The 16,063-nt window shown below is 36.0% G+C and overlaps 1 protein-coding gene across 2 annotated transcripts in view; it reads left to right on the top strand.

Moving 5' to 3' along the window:
- FGF14 (fibroblast growth factor 14) overlaps positions 1-16,063 on the top strand; it is a 376,431-nt gene that overhangs the window by 297,907 nt on the left and 62,461 nt on the right. The window lies entirely within an intron of this gene.

Here is a 16,063-nt window from a genome sequence, read left to right as displayed (position 1 = left end):
GGGAGAAGAAAGTTTTCTGAGTTTTGTATGTGAACTGCCATCACTGAAAAAGACTGCTGCTTATTGGGAATGCTAGTTAAAATGTACATGTATTTATATTTATTACCAATTTCTTATAAGGATTTAAAAAATGGAAGCATGCCCTGTAGACTAAGTAGAATTTTTAGTCTAAGTTGAGTTCTGCAGTTCTGCAGAATAGCTCGGTGTCCCTTCTACCCATCCTATTCATATTCCCAGTATATGAAACCTATATCTTGTGAGATTACCCTACATGAGGATGTAGTCTCTCTTCAGAGACCGAAGGCCCCAACTCAATTATTTTTATCATAAGGTTCACATCACATTGACTAATTAAGCAACAGCACTGACAGGAAAAGTATTATGTGTGAACCTGCTGTGTGTTCTTGAAGAAGAAAACAAAGGTGCAGTGGCAGACTAGTTTTGCATACAGATTATGAAATGAAAATTTGCATTGTTTCTTGTCTTCTTAAAAATCTCTTTTTTTATGGTTGTTTGCATCAGTTTGAGAGTGGCTCTTTTTTGCCCCTTTATTCTGCTATATTTAAGATGTTTTTCAACTTTTTCTCAGAACTAGAAAAATGTTCAGAAACTTCATAGAAGAGTGTTATGTCAGTATTTTTTGAAACAGAAATGGGAGGACAGAAAATTGTGTAGGAAGATCAGTCTCAAGAGTTTTTCATACCTATTTTGCCTGCTGCAGCACCTGAGATTTGTATTCTGTCCTTTGAGTATTGATTGAGCCAGGGTCTCTAACATATGCCATCAAAGTCTTGTCAAATAAAGAAGAGGAATCTTTGGAGTTTGATAGAGTTTTGCAAAATTCCTGAGAGAAATTTTCCATTTTTTTTCCAAAATCATAACCTGATTTTTTCTATGCATTTAAAGTAATTATTGTAATTAATAATTAATTATTTTCTATCACATGAAATATGAGAAGAGCCTTTTCAAGTTGTGATTTTCCTTGTTCTTTTAAGGGTTAGCTCACCTAAATTCTATCCACTAAACTCGTCTTCTTTGAAGCTCTGGATTGCTGTGTCTAACTTTATTTCTCAGTGTGTGTATATTTACATATACTTATATCTATATATGGATATATGTCTAGTCATAAATAGGATATATTTGCCTATTGGAAGCTTCCCAGTTCTACATATATGTTAGTGAGGAATGAGAATTATAAAAGTGAGTTGGAATTTATTTTAGACTGTTTAATGAACTGTGAATAATTTAATATTTATGACTCAATAAATAACTGGGAAAGCTAGTTAGAGAATCTGGATTTTTCCACAAAGAGCCATCTGAGTTACTAGCAAGATTTTTGAAATAATAGTTATGGACTTCAGGTGTTAAAGTTCAAAATTATGCCTTATTCCTTTCTTCCCTTTGAAAGGGTGAGCAAGATGAGGTTTCATTTCCAGTTTTTGTCTTGTCAAAATCAAGAGGAATGAAACTGGCCCCATGCATTGAAAAGGGGAGCACAGCTGCAGGGATTCTCCGTGGGGAACAAGTATTGCCTGCAGCAGGAAGAGGGCAGTGCAGTACTTGGCAGAAGCTTTTGTTGGGTTTGATGTTAATTTAGATCAACTCCCTTTGCAAGTGGTTCATTAGTTCAGCTTCCAGGGGGCTACAGGTTTTGTTTTGCTTCTAGGATTTCCTGTTATCTTAGCAGGATGAATTCAAAGGTAAAACTTACAATATGTTAGTCCTTTTTATGATTCCTGTTTTCCTGTCATGAGGATATGAGAGTCTTCTGGGTTCACATCCATGGATTTTTCTCCAGAATTATTTGATATATCTGGGAGCATTTGGAAGGGCTACCGGTTCCCTTTTTCGTCATAGGAGCAGTTTGGAACGGTACTACCTGTATTTGGTGGATAACAGGGTAAGAGAAAAGGGAAAACCCAAAATGTAGACAAGGAAAAATCCTGTCTAGAACATCTTAACCTGCTTATGTTTTCTTCTTTGTGTTTCCTGTTTCACTGTTTGTTCTGCCAATTTTCTGAGACCAGAGATATGGACTAAACCAGAGAGGAAAGAGTACACCTGTGATATTGCCCAGCAGCAGGTATCAAAGTCATAGGAATTCACTGCATGGTTTCTTAGTAAGGCTGATGCTTTAAAAGATGACTGAGCCTGCAGGGCCAGGGCTGACCTGCCTGGTCCCCTCTTCCACCATCATGCACTGAGGCTCCAGAGGTCCTCTTTTGGATATGGGGTAGTGGGAACCTCAGTGGAAGGATGTAGAAAGTACTGGAGAGACATGGCTGCATTTCTGGGAGGTTTTACCAACTTTTTGTAAAGTATTTCAGAATTAAGAATGTCACACCAAAACTTACCAGAATAATCCTGTGAGGTGGGGGTTTGTTTTTTTGATCTGCCACAGTACACAGTGTTGAGGGTGTTGGAGGGGGGTTGGTTGGGGCAGCGTTTCTGTTGCATTAAGATATCAGTCTGTGTCACAGCCTTCATGAAAGAGAGAGAACATCAATATCTCTTGCTGAGAAGTGTATTTGTTCTATCGCTCCAGCAACTCTCACCTGAAAAAAGGCCTTTGAGGATTTCTCCTGACATTTCAGCAGCTTCCCAATGTCGTTATTTCTGCCACTTCTTTAAGCCCACATAATTGACCTCTCTGAGGAGAACAAAATTCAGCCTCAAGGAATAACATAGGAGCACCTTCAGTGAGGCCTAGAAAAGAGTGAGAACTGAAGTAGTCTGTATTTCTAATACTCAAATCAAAGTCAAATGAAAAATAAATTTTGTCTAGCTTTTCATAGAGCCTCACTTTATGCTTTGGAATAGCAAAGCTGAGCATATGCATAACTTTGAAGGTTCAAAGATGCATAAAACCTTATAATAAACAGAGCAGAAGGGAGTTCAAACTAGACAAAACCAAAGAGGAAGTGTGATGTTTTAAAATTTTAATTTTTTTACAAGGATAATCGAAAAGGGGTTAATATTGATATCAGAACAACATTGATAAAACAGTAGTTGACCTATGTTTTGGCAAAGGTCATTCTCCAGCTTGCAAAGTATTGTAGAAATAGTTGGGAGTATATCTATTTAGAGAAAAAGTAACAAATAGAGATTGCTCTGTGATTTAAAAGATGTAAACTTTTATTTCTAGTGGTCAAAAGTGTGCTAAATATCAGAAAAGGGTAAATCTCACTGCTCTTGAGGTAACTGTGGTTTCATAAATGTAAGCACATCAGAGAGGAGTGTCTCATAATATTGTGATCAGTAGAAAACCTTATTTTCTTTCTTATGTCAGACTTATGCTTTAGGATCTCAAACCTGCTCCCACACATTTATCTTCCAGCATAGACTTTACTAAGAAAAGGATAGGACCTTATTTCACTTGTCATTATCCGTATCTTGGAAGTATTCTGGCTCATTTTGGAGAGAGGAAAATGGGTATTTTTAATTATTTGAAAACCACAGCTGCTGGTAAGGACTTTTGAAAACTGATTATGTGATATTTTTAAGAGTGTAAAGGCATAGACTTTATGCAAAATCCCTTATTTCAAGGGCTTACCAGTAACGTGCTTCCTTACATATGTATACCATTTTTGCATTTCCAGTTATTTTTTTTTATTCAGTTTGGGATCAGTTAGAAAGTGACCTATAGTTGCTTCATATTGAAAAAAAAATCTTTGAGAGGGATGCAGCATGTTTCAGGCTGTGTTCCTCTGTAAACTGGGCTGCATCTCTCACAAGGTAAACAAGTTCAGCATGTTCCAGCAGTTGAAATACACTGACAGGGAGGAGGAAAACATCTGCATGCTTTATGCTTATTTATATCTGTTTTTGGAGGTAGATAATTTGTCTCTCAGGTTACCTTCCAAAAATAAATACAGAAAATTGCTAATGAATTTGTTTATTCTGTGGTAGCACTTAAGGCACAACTGATAACATAGCCATGCTATATTGTGCAAAAAGAGTGTCAGATGTCCCTGCTACAGCATGTAGAAGAAAAGGGGTGCAATATACAAGCTAAGTCCAGGACTTTATTCAGTGGGTTAGGTTTTCAGTACATTTTTGATTGAATATGCTGAAGCCAATGCTTTCACACACAAGATAAGGGAAAAAAAGGAGGAATGCAGAGACACATGAGAGTTTGATAAGGCAGGAGAGAAGTGAGAAGGGAAGAGATGAATGGAATGAGGCTGACATGAGGAGACTGTGATAAGAAGGGATATAGGAAAGTGGATAAATAGCACAGTGGAGCAGAACAGTATTGTAGAAACCCTAAAATGATACCATCACTGCAGAAATGTTTAGGATGATATCACTATTGTTCAAGTCTCGTGCTTACATTGATTATTACCTTTTTTAGTTTTTTCCATGCACAAATGGCTACTATTTGAACTACTGTTCATAAACCATTTTGTGTAATGAAAAATGCTACTTTGAATATATAAGGATACAGTATTTTAGTGTGGCTTCTTACTCTATGGCTGTAGTTTACTCCTGGAATGTAAATGCTGTACTAGAGCTAAAAACAGAATTTGACTTAAAGCTTGCAGCACTGTTTCTTGCCGCTTAAACCAAATGTGTATGTCCTGTTTGTTTCATTAATGTTTACAGTATCCAGGATCTAACTGACTTTTTATCTGTAAGAAACAGTTTTATACTTCTTAAATTATTTATTTTCCTTTCTCATGTGTATTTCTCACATATCTGTGCAAAAAATCTCTCACTATATGTGTTCTCTCTCCCTGGAATGTATATAAAAGATTAAGAGTTGCTCTTCCAAACTTGGCAAGGCACGGACGATCACAGTCTGCAGCTGCTGCTGGATATTTTTCAATAATTGTATGACAAGGAATAGTAACTGTGAGTAGGTATGCTAAAATGAGGTAATCTAATCTCATGCTTCAGGAAGTAGGATGACCGCCACAGGGAGTCAATGCTTCCCCAGTGTATGGCATCATAAAGTGCAGTTGCTCTGAAGGAGGTTTGTCTCTGAACTGCTGTGCAGTGGCCACAGCTGAAGGCTGAGCACAGGCTTGATGGACCAGCAGCTTAATCAAGTATGTCAAATTTCTGCCTCTGGCAATTCTGTCTCTCATGGTAGCATCCCTGTATTTTTGTCCAATGTTTGTTTTGTTGCATAAATACAGCTATGCTATTCTGGATGTTTCTTTATTCTCTGTTTTGTTGCTCTTAGAAATTTGGGGTTGTTTGTAATCCTAAATGTTGACTGCATCTCACTCTCTGTTGTTTACCACTCTTGCTTTCTGTTCTCTTACTTCCCTTCTAATCGTCACATCCCAAGCTAAAAGGATCATGTTTGAAATTTCTCATTTTCCATTCATTACTGTTTATTCTTACTCATTCATTGCATCAAAGTAAGGAAGGAGGCCACCAAGGACTTGGAATTTCTCAAAGTTTAGACAATTATCAAAAACATGTTTCCAAAACAAACTCCTACTACTTCTTTCTACAAATGGTTAATGAATATTGAAAATATTAGAGACAATTTTTGGACGATCTTAAGTTGAAATGCATTTCATAATAATTGGAGTTCTTACAGTGTAGAGAAGACTTCCTATTGCATCATCAAGAGGCATAGGTAAAAAAACCCCCAGTTTTCTGTGGATTAGAACACTTAAACACATGTGGTGCTTTCTATCACTTCTGTAGCTGCATAGTTAATGTATCTCCTGTTATTCAGGGCTATTTCCAAAAGATATATATCTAGATACAAAGATAGAGGAACAAAAATTATCTATGAGCTTTTAGATATATGGTCTATTTTTTAAAAAATGCTTCTGTTTGAAGAATGACTTCAGTCAGGCAGATATTTGCTTTCATTATGTGAGAAAAAAAATCCACATTACCTTGCAGAAATGAAATAGTCAAATGCATATTTTTTGATTTTTATTTTTAAAGAATATAAGAATATTCAGTTTATATCTGATAATATCAAAACAAAAGATAAGAATGGTATTTACCTAGGTAATAAAAGCAAATTATGCAAACATCCTATAATTTCAGGGAACTTTCTAAGGTACCCCTCATATCCTATAAGAAGATGGTGTGGGCTCAAGTATGTGCATATTAAATTATCATCGTATCTTTACAGCTGAATTCTGTATCATGTGTGGTCCTTATGATTAGACTTCAAAAGAAGGATGGTGTATTTAAAGTGTTATTGTAGTGTACAACTCTATACGACAGGGCTTTGTGTAAAGGATACAGCTGTGTAAATATCAGATGTTCACAAAAGCCATAGATGCATTTGATAACTGATTTATACACAATATCCAATAAATTTTTGTAACAGATTTCGTATTATTCTTGATATTCTTTTTAAGGGTCTTGTTTCACCTTGCCATCATACACATTTATTTTATTGTTGTAGCATATTAATTTTTTCATTTGAAGTGGCAAATGTGTAGCTAAGCTTAGTGAATGATGGTCAGTGATAAATTTATGTCTCCTGTAATCTTCCCATATGCCATGTGTCCCTGTGAAAAAATTTGGGATATTTCTGTTTCTAAGGCAGCTGTAGCCATGGGCTGGATCCTGCATGGGAGCTTGACCATCTGGGTAGGCCCATAGAAATGCTGATTCTGCATGTCCCGACTAATGAGCCCATACCTTGGGCTCTCACATGTGAGAGGCTTGTTAATGGCAGAGCACATGGCAGAGTTTGTTAATCTGGGACCTGCCTGAGGGTGTTTGTGCTCCCCTCTCTTTCCTCTGCATGCCGCAGAGCATGGGACACGATCTGGTGTGCAGCAGACCTGTGGCAGTCTGTGGGCAAACATGTCCACAGGAAAGGCTGAGATTATCCCTGAAGCCTTGTCATTCCCTGCAAACTAAGCCTCAGAAAGGAGAACTAGGGACCACATTGTTTCTTTTTAGGTAAATTTGTAGCTATTTGTCCATTAGAGTTCATTTACAATGAAAACAGGTGTGTAAACACTGATTTTTATGTGTCTATACAAAACTGACTAGGAAGGCAAGGGTCCAGCAAGTTGTACATAGTTAGTTAGCTAACATCAAATCTTGATTTCCCTCTTGGTTTGTCAAATTCCTCAGTCCTCCTCTTTACCTGCTAGCAGCTTTCATTAACAGTGTTCCTTGGTGTATTCCCATGGATAGTGCATGATCTTATATGCTCATTATGCTCATTTAGACAAGTATCATAGTTGCCGTACAGGGCCAGGAGTTGAATAGGGTATGACTCTTTCCTGCCTTCTCCTCTTTCCCTCATTTGGGACACCATTTAGTCAGAGGAATTTTGTGTGGAAACAGACATCCCAAAGGAATGTATGAGGTTCATTTGGCTTGTTATTTGACCAGGCACTGTTTGTGGCAGAGCATCAGAATTAGCTCCTAGCAGTGGTGGGACCTTTTCTGCCCACAGCTTAGTGTAATTAAAAATTCCAATTTTAAATTTCTAAAATACTGCTCAAATATTGAAGGGCTCTGAAATTTTTACATGTACCAAGTGCTGGCCTAGTTCTGATGCTAATTACAGTTGCTGAGCTCATAGGTATCAGTGTTGGCATAACAGAGCATTTTTCAGAAATCCCTCTTGGAAAGGTTGAATTGGTGAGTTTGTTGGGCAGTGTTTATTCAGCATATTCTATTGACTGTCAGATGAGAAGCTCTCTTAACTGATTCCTGTTGATTTGACATGGATTCTTGTTTTTAAGCAGACTACAAATACAGCTTGGGGACATATTTTCTCTCCCTGAGGGTGTGTCACAAGGAATCATAAATCTGTAGAAAAAACAGCAGTTAAATCTGAATTCTATGTTGCAAAACCGTTGCAAAAACATTGGAGTAGGGGTGAGTAGACAAGTCATCCCATTGTGGTTGAATTCAGAGGTGACTTGTCTCTGCATTCTGTTCTCCTGATATACTTGTCACTAAACATTTTGTAATAAAAAGTGACATGATGCCACTACCTGGAAAACCATGAACACCTGGACTTAATGGACAGGATTTGCAGGAAAACCTTGTACTTCAGGTAAGTGAAACAAAAACCTGAAGACTTAATTCCTTCTGTGCACCCATGGCTTTCTTTTTCCAATAGTACATCATGTTATGGGAGACTTTGGCTTATATCAACAGACTGATAAGATTTTTGGGCATTACCAGACGTTTACATGGCATTACTTAATCTTTGGTGTGATTGTGTCTGCAAAACTGAAAACAGTATTTCAACATGAAAATGAAATGCCAGTACTTTGTGACTCCACAGATGTACAGAGCTAAAGATTCAAAGTTTTCCACAAAAGAGATGTGATTGCCTAATTCACCATGGAATTGTTTACTTATTGCAGAATTGCCTAGCGGCTGGTGAATTTTAAAAAGATAGAGAAATAGTTTTATACCACAGGCACAAAACAAAATACAGCCAACATTTCAAAAGCAAAATATGTTCTCTTTTTCATGTCCCTCTTGGCCAGCATGTGACTTCCGTGTTGTGACTGATGTCCCCCAAGCAGTTGTACCCTTTCACATTGCTGTTCAAGCTACAGGCCAAAACTTAGCACAGATCATCAGGAAAGAGAATAATATTATGAGAAGGTCTACTCGTAGAAGTAGCTTAGATGATATTAGGAATAGGTAGAAATACAATTTTTTTAAATTTATTTGCCAAGGATTGCTACTGTTTCTTCCCCCAGTTTTTTGTATTACTGGATGAGTATGACTTTATAAGGAAAAAAAAAATAAGATAAAGTTTTAAATGTTATACAGTTTTAGTTAAAAAGTGGACCTGCCTGGGATTAACTACATTCCAGAATTCTTGTTAGTATATTTTTCTTTACCCCAGGATGGGTTTAGATGTTCCCTGCCAAGGGGAATGAAAAATACCTGTGCAATAGTGAGCGAATGGTCTCGTCAGACAAAAAAGTAAAGTATAGTTAATACAGGACCATCTGGAAGTACAATCTCTGTAGGGTTACTTTTGGTTTTACAATGGCATAGAATGACTTTTCGATTTGGTAGCAATTTTTCCATTTGTTCCAGTGGGATCTGAAGCTATTGGTCTACACTTCAGTAGGTGCTGGAAGGATTTGCGTAAGTGTAAGCATCATTCTCATTCGGCTTCTGAAACAGAATATATCAGGGAGATATCCTTCATTTTATTCAGTACACAAATGCTTTTAGTAGAAAGCAGTTTTAATTCCAAGCTGCTTTCAACCTTTTACTTTCCTCTTCCTCTCCTCTTATCCCTTTTTTCTCTGGAGAGCTTCTTTTAAGGGTTAGGATAATGTAGGAGGACACAGCATTTAATATTCTGTTTCACCATTTAGTTGTTCATGAGGAGGACTGAGTTGACTGTTTTCTTCTTGACATTTGAAGATCTGGAGTGTACCCTTGTCTCTTCATTTTCAAGTTTCTATTGGCACCAGCAGCAAAGGAGATGAAGGAATCAGCCTTTCAGGCATTGGAAGTGACAACTTAAGGAAGCATCAGCTGAGGCTATTCTATCACCCATTTAGCATTCATCTGACCATTGAAGGTGGCTGAAGAATAGCATTTGAAAACAGAATAAAGATTATATCAGTATTTCCCTGAATACTTAGAGAAATTTCACTGCATCTTTGACAAGTGTCAGCCTCCTGCCCAGTCCTCAGAGCTGTGAAAGTCACTTTTATTCAATTGACATGATTAGAGTAGAAGATAGATCAACTGATTTTTGATTTTCAGGGATTATAATTATGTGGAGGTGACTACTCCATAGATGAACATGAGGTATAGTGAGGTAGTATCTAAACTACTTTGTTCAACTCACAGTTTTGGATGTGCAAGTATGACATTGAGAAAGAAGGAGACTGAGGAAAAGATTAGGATTAGATGATCCACAGGTAGATTATATTAGGTTCATTTCAAACTCTGCCAATCATATGAAAAAAGTCTCATTACATGAAAACAATCTCTTAGTGAATATTTCAGAAACTAGCCATGATAAAAATAGCCTCACTTGAAATTGTTACTCTAATAGGAAGTGCATGGGCCATGTTAGAGACAGACAAGATGCAACATTCACACTAAATGACCATTTTTTCTGGAAGATCACAGATTTTATTAGTTGTGAAGAGGCATGGTCAGTTTTATTTGTTTGAAAATACCTTTAAACTCAGAAATATAGCATGGAGTTCTGCAGTCCTGGTCTTAAAAATTGCACTATAACCTTGTTATCCTCATGACTTCCATAGACACATTTTTGTGTGAGCCTGCAGTGGTAGAAGTTTCATAAATAGATTTGAACAATAAAACTACTCATGGAAATGTAAAGAAAATTTTGATTAGTTGTTCAACTGAAAAGCCAAAAGCATCTCCATGAGTTAGCTGTTGACATAGATATTGCTGAATAAAGGAATGATGTAAAGGAATTGCAACACTCTAGGCATCAAGGTATTAATTAAAAATTAAAAGTACTTTGAAAGAGGTGCTCTGAATTCATCAAGGTAGTTATTTTTTCAATAAAGTGAATAATCCAAAAATGCAGAGAAATGAAACAATTACTCAACCAAATTTTCAAGATTTTTAAGAATGGAGAGAATGCTGAAAGATTCCCATAATTTTTAGTCAACGTTCTAGATAATCAAAATGAAAGAACTTCATAAATACAAGTTCATTTAAAAAGACTTCTTTTTATATATGCATAAAGGGGTGTGTTTGTGCATATATTTATAATTAGACTAAGTCATTTTTCTGTGAAAGAGATGGACTTCAAAAGTTCTGTAAATAAGTTTGTTCATATGTAGGGTTTTTTTCTAAGAAGTTGAAACAACCTAATTTTCTTCATTTTCTTTGCTTTGTCAAAAGAAATGTTGGAAAATGCTCACATCTATTTTCTCTCTTTTTTTGTCAAGTCCTATTTGTTAAAGTAGTGCTATACTGTTTTTCCTTTGTCTCTGGATGGAAGAAGGAATTTTATTTGGCATTTCATGGCCCGATGATTTTTCTAAAGTTTTCCAACTCAGTTCCCATCACTAGTAGACAGCAGGGGGTTCTCTAGCTATGCTTAAGATCGTTATTAGTTTCTCTCTATTAATGTCAACTTGATATCTCTCTGATTGGAGTGGCCTGGAAAGCCAGCTCTGCTGGGTAAGTCCTCATTAAGGTGGCATACTGTTCTTTTATTCCAAAGTAAATATCTACTTTCAGCTGTAAAAAGACAATCAAATTATTCATTTATTTATTCTATAGTATGACTAGGTCAAACAAGTAATGATAACAAATAATCAAATATTTTCATTAACATCTTTTTCTTTGTCCTATTCCATTCTAAACGTCAGTGTTGAAATATTGATGGGAAGACAGGCTTTTATTAAAAGCCTATTACTGGGGCAGGTTATTAAAGTTACAGTCTTATAATAAAGGAATATTTATTACTATGTATTAGGAATATCATCCTTAATAGAGGAATATGCCAAGGATTTCTCGCAGACTTCAGTAGTTTTCAGGCTTTGGGGAGCTTCAGAGAGGGGGGAACACTGTCACTTCCATGAGTGAAACCGGAGCCTTAGCAGTGCCAACAAATGCCCATAATACCATAGTGACAGAAACTTATTTTGTTGACAAATTCCGCCTGGTGACCCCCAAAAATTTGACATGCAGAAATGAATGTAGCTTTTTGATCCCCATGTGTGCTGTATAAGAATGCCAGTAAGCTTTCTTGTCTTCCTTTTTAAAAAAAATAAAATTTCAGAAGCTGTTTAATTGAGAAGAGTTTAATTGACCATGGTAACGGAAGTATGTATTGTCAATTATGAAGCAGAGATTTGAGATATGTGAATATGTAACAGTCCAAGCTAGTTGGCACAGAGCTTCTAGATCTTTCTCTAGTGTGTTTCAATCCAGGCTCTGACAGGATTAGGAAGCAAGTGCCTGAATTTCTCGTTGTTTTCTTGGTTTTGGAAGTCATAATAAATTCATCATAGCACCATAGCATGTGATTTGAATGTAGTGCCAAAGCCTTCTTTCATGTGGGAAATGTCTACAGAAATTATTGACAGATTCAAATGATATGAGGTAACTTGATGGTAGAATGAATTTAACAAAACTGTGAAATTCTTTCTGCAGCAAGCCTTATGTAGTCTGCAGTGTGGAATACCCTGATTTCTGCCACTAAACCATGACAGAATTGCATTGTTCATCCACATGCTGTCTCCAGAAATGTGTCTTCAGTAGGTTGTGTGAAAATCCTATCTTTTTATCATTTTAACCAAATGGTGAACAGTGGCAGAATAGTGAGAAAATGTCTTTTTCATACAGTTTGTTTCATGGAGACTAAAACCTCATGTTCAAAGTAGCCATCTAAAAATGAGCTTTTTATCTTCTCTTTTTCATTTTCTTGTTCTGGTTACTGTTTCTTCCCTCAAGCCTGTTTTATTAGCTGACTGGATTATCTGAACACAGGGACTAAGTTCTAATTTCTTCCAGAGGAATTCTATATTGAGCCACCTTATCACTATGCAGATAAAACTTAACTTTCACAATCTGATCTGTTTCTTTTGGTCTTGACCATGAATATCTCCTAGCTATACTGTAGATGAAGACAAAGCAGGATGAGGTACAGCTTTTGGTATTTTCTGCTGAATCTTGGAAAAATTTCCCTAAATGAGACTCTCCTAGTCTGCTAGGTGCAACTTCTGCAGTTAAATAGAGAATAGTTAAAAAAGCAATATTGAACAGATCAAACATAGCATACACATTGAATAATACCTAATGATTACAAAATCACATCATTTAAAAATATAAAATCTATATTTCATGGGCAGCAATTAAGTGAAATGCAATGAGGTGAAAAGCATTCCAGGCCATATTCTGTTAAAACTTCTTTAGACTTGGCGCCAACTCCTTGATACCATCAGAGGTGATTTGAAATGTAAATAATGCTTAGAAAAATAGCTATACTTTATTCAGACCTCTATACTTCATTCAGTGACATAACTTGCAAAGTTTTTATATTTGAAAGGTGTTAGTTCAATAAAATTGAGCAGAGTTCTTTCTTTTTGATGAGATCTATTGCGTAGTTTCTCTTTCATCTTAAAAGTAATGTAATAATGAAAGATTTAAGGTTGAAACTGGAAGGACACTTTTATTTCTACTTCTCTGTATTAAAATGGCATCATATCTCTTTTGTGCAACAACACTAATAAAACAAAAACTACTATCTTAGAATTAAACTACTGTTTTTTCTAAGATACGGAAAAAATTAAGTAACATCTATAGCTAAGTGTTAGTGTGACATTGCAAGAGACCTGACCTCTCTTGTCAGAACTTCTGGCCCTAGGGAAATTGTTATACTCCTTGAATGCTTTTCTTAAGTGTTGTTCACCATGTCCATAGTGTATTATATGCATTTTACTTTGGGCTTCAAGAAAACCCAATGTAAAAAAATGTGTTTTTTTTTTAAAAAAAGTTGATATCAGAGCCTAATTAACAGCCCCGTATTGTGGGGAAAATCCATTCTGCAGTATTCCTGCAGTTAAAGTGCTTAGTGCAATAGAGTATTAGGCTACAAACAGTATTCCTGAGGGGGTTAAAATCAGTGGGTTAAATGCAGTCTTCTGTAATAGAATTTTATATATATATATATGTACACAGGGAGTTGGAAAACTTAACCAAAAGGATTTTCCATTATGTGTAATCATTTTCATTGCTGTTCAAAGGAACACTGCTGTAACAGTGGTTAGGGAAAAGAAAAAGGCCTTTCAGAGAGAATGCCTTCAAGATATACTGTACCACCTAGCCAGTAGTATGATGCTGGCTATCTTAGCAAAAAACCTAAATAAAAAATAAAAATACCTTAACAAAAAAACTGCTGTAATAAAAAAAATTCCAATTAGCTTGGAAATGTGAGATGGTAATGAGAATGCATTTTTCTAACACCCAACTCTGTGTGGCTCTTCAAGACAATTACCAGGGAAAGGTAGGAAGCAGACCAGTGCACCTGAAACCCCATATATACAAAATAGAAATTGCTTTGAAATGAGAATGACCTATGAATAAAAAGATCATAGAAGCAAATGTTACAGGTGGTAAATGATGTGAAAATATGTGAATAAATATGTATTGTATTTTTTCCTGTTGAGATCTGAAAGGTAGTTTGTGAATTTTACCTGGAGAGTACAGGTTTATTATGTAAACTTAAATGCTATCTATAGCATAAATAGAAGTCATATTAGTCTGTAATAGAGCTTTTCCTTTGTTTTTCCCTTTCTCTTCACATACTGTGGAAAAATCTTTTCCATGGTATTGCTTTCTTAAGTGTGCTTTCAGCTTAACATTTTTTAGTGTGGAAATTAATCAATAAAAAATGTTTTTCTATTGTAAATTCTTAGAAAAGGGTATTCATGGTATTTGAAGGTCTTCGTCAGAGCATTAAAAAAACTAAGTGGAATCTTTCAATAATTTTTGGTAATGTAGAGTTTGGGTTAATTTCCTCTAATGCTCCCATTTCCATGCTAAGTTAATAATTGTTACAAATCGTAGAACAAATGAAAGCAAGGATGTGAAGAAGCATTTGGACTATAAGGCACATGATGTGACTCTTGGGGACAATCCTGTGAAGTGCCCGGACATAGATTCCAGTGATCCTTGTGGGTCTCTTCCAAATCAGGATTTTCTATGATTCTCTGATTCTGTGTGGGCTAGTGTTGAACTGATCTGTCAGAGAGGGAAATTAACTCACGCTCCAAAAAGTAGAACACCCCCCTGTTGGGCTTCTTTTGGCCTCCTGGTCTGTAAGGCTCATGTCTCCTCCTCCCCTCATCCTTTTGTCATTCCCTCTCTATCCCCAATTTTGTCATCCAAAAATATTTTTGTTACAAACCAATATATTGGTAATATTTATACACTCTTGTTTTTAAAGGAGTCATTCGCTACATGAGCTGTTGAATTCAGGCAATAAACAAAACCTAGTGCTCTGAAGATCTGCAGAGAGGTAGTTACAGCACTAGTATCAATCCCCTTATTTCTTATCCCAATCCCTACAAAATACAGCTTAAAGCTTTATTTTGAATCATCACATACAAAAAGAAGAATATAGGAAGAGAAGTAGGAATGATTCAAAATAGAAATTAAATCCAGTAAGCAGCATGGAGCATAGAAAATCCTTCTAATAATATTTTTTCCACTTCCTTTCTTTTTTTATTTGCTTTTCTCAGTGGTTCCTACTGGTTGTTTTGCTAGTTTCTTGTCCAAAGCTAGAGTCGTAGTAAACGTTCATTTTCATTTGAGTGTGCAAAGCTAAAAATGAGCACAGAAAAATCTTTACTCTCAAATGGTCTAAATAGTTTTTAAGTAGTTTTCAGTGCCGTCCTTTTTTCTGTGGAGGTCTAGACCTTGGTTTTTATCCTTGAAAGAACAAAATGAAATGAAACTATCTTGTCTGAATTACTTCTCAGAAAACAATGCATGCAATGGCCTTCATTTGATGTCCAGCAGAGCTCAAAGAAAAAGTAATGAGTGGCTGCTGCGCCTGGCTGGAAACTCATGGATCAGCAACACAGGCTTGTAGCTACAATGTAGGTAGCTCATAACCTCCTTCAGCAGCTCCAGTGGCCCAAACATAAATATGTTCGTTTTAGATAAAACTCCCACTAAATTCAGCTGGAAGAAACTCCAGATAAGAGTGAATACTTTTGAAAGTTCCACTTCCTATTTCATTAAATGGAATGATGAAACCTTTGCCTATTTTCTGGTGTAATGAGGTTATCACAGAAAATGAGGTACCACATAAAACAACTCAAAAGTAATTGAGCTTCCAACACTTTGAAAAAAAAATGCATTTATTGCTGTGGTTTACAGCTCAGTTTTCCTGGCATTAGTTTGGTTGTGAGGTCTGAGAAGCTTTAATATATTCTTGAAGGGTGATGTTTTTATGTAGGGAGAGACAATAATAACACTTGATTAGTTCAGCAAACTGTTTAAAAGCAGATTTATATTTTAGTTTAACCTTCTGTGTTTAGGAATAGTTTATATTTTTTTCAAAATTTCCAGTAGCTTTGCTCTGTGTTGTGCTGAGTGCATTTTAGTTTGAGTTGCTTTTCACTGTAAGGAG

This window comes from Prinia subflava, chromosome 3 (assembly GCF_021018805.1).
Source record: "Prinia subflava isolate CZ2003 ecotype Zambia chromosome 3, Cam_Psub_1.2, whole genome shotgun sequence".
NCBI lineage: Eukaryota > Metazoa > Chordata > Aves > Passeriformes > Cisticolidae > Prinia > Prinia subflava.
This window is presented reverse-complemented; position numbering and strand designations above follow the sequence as displayed.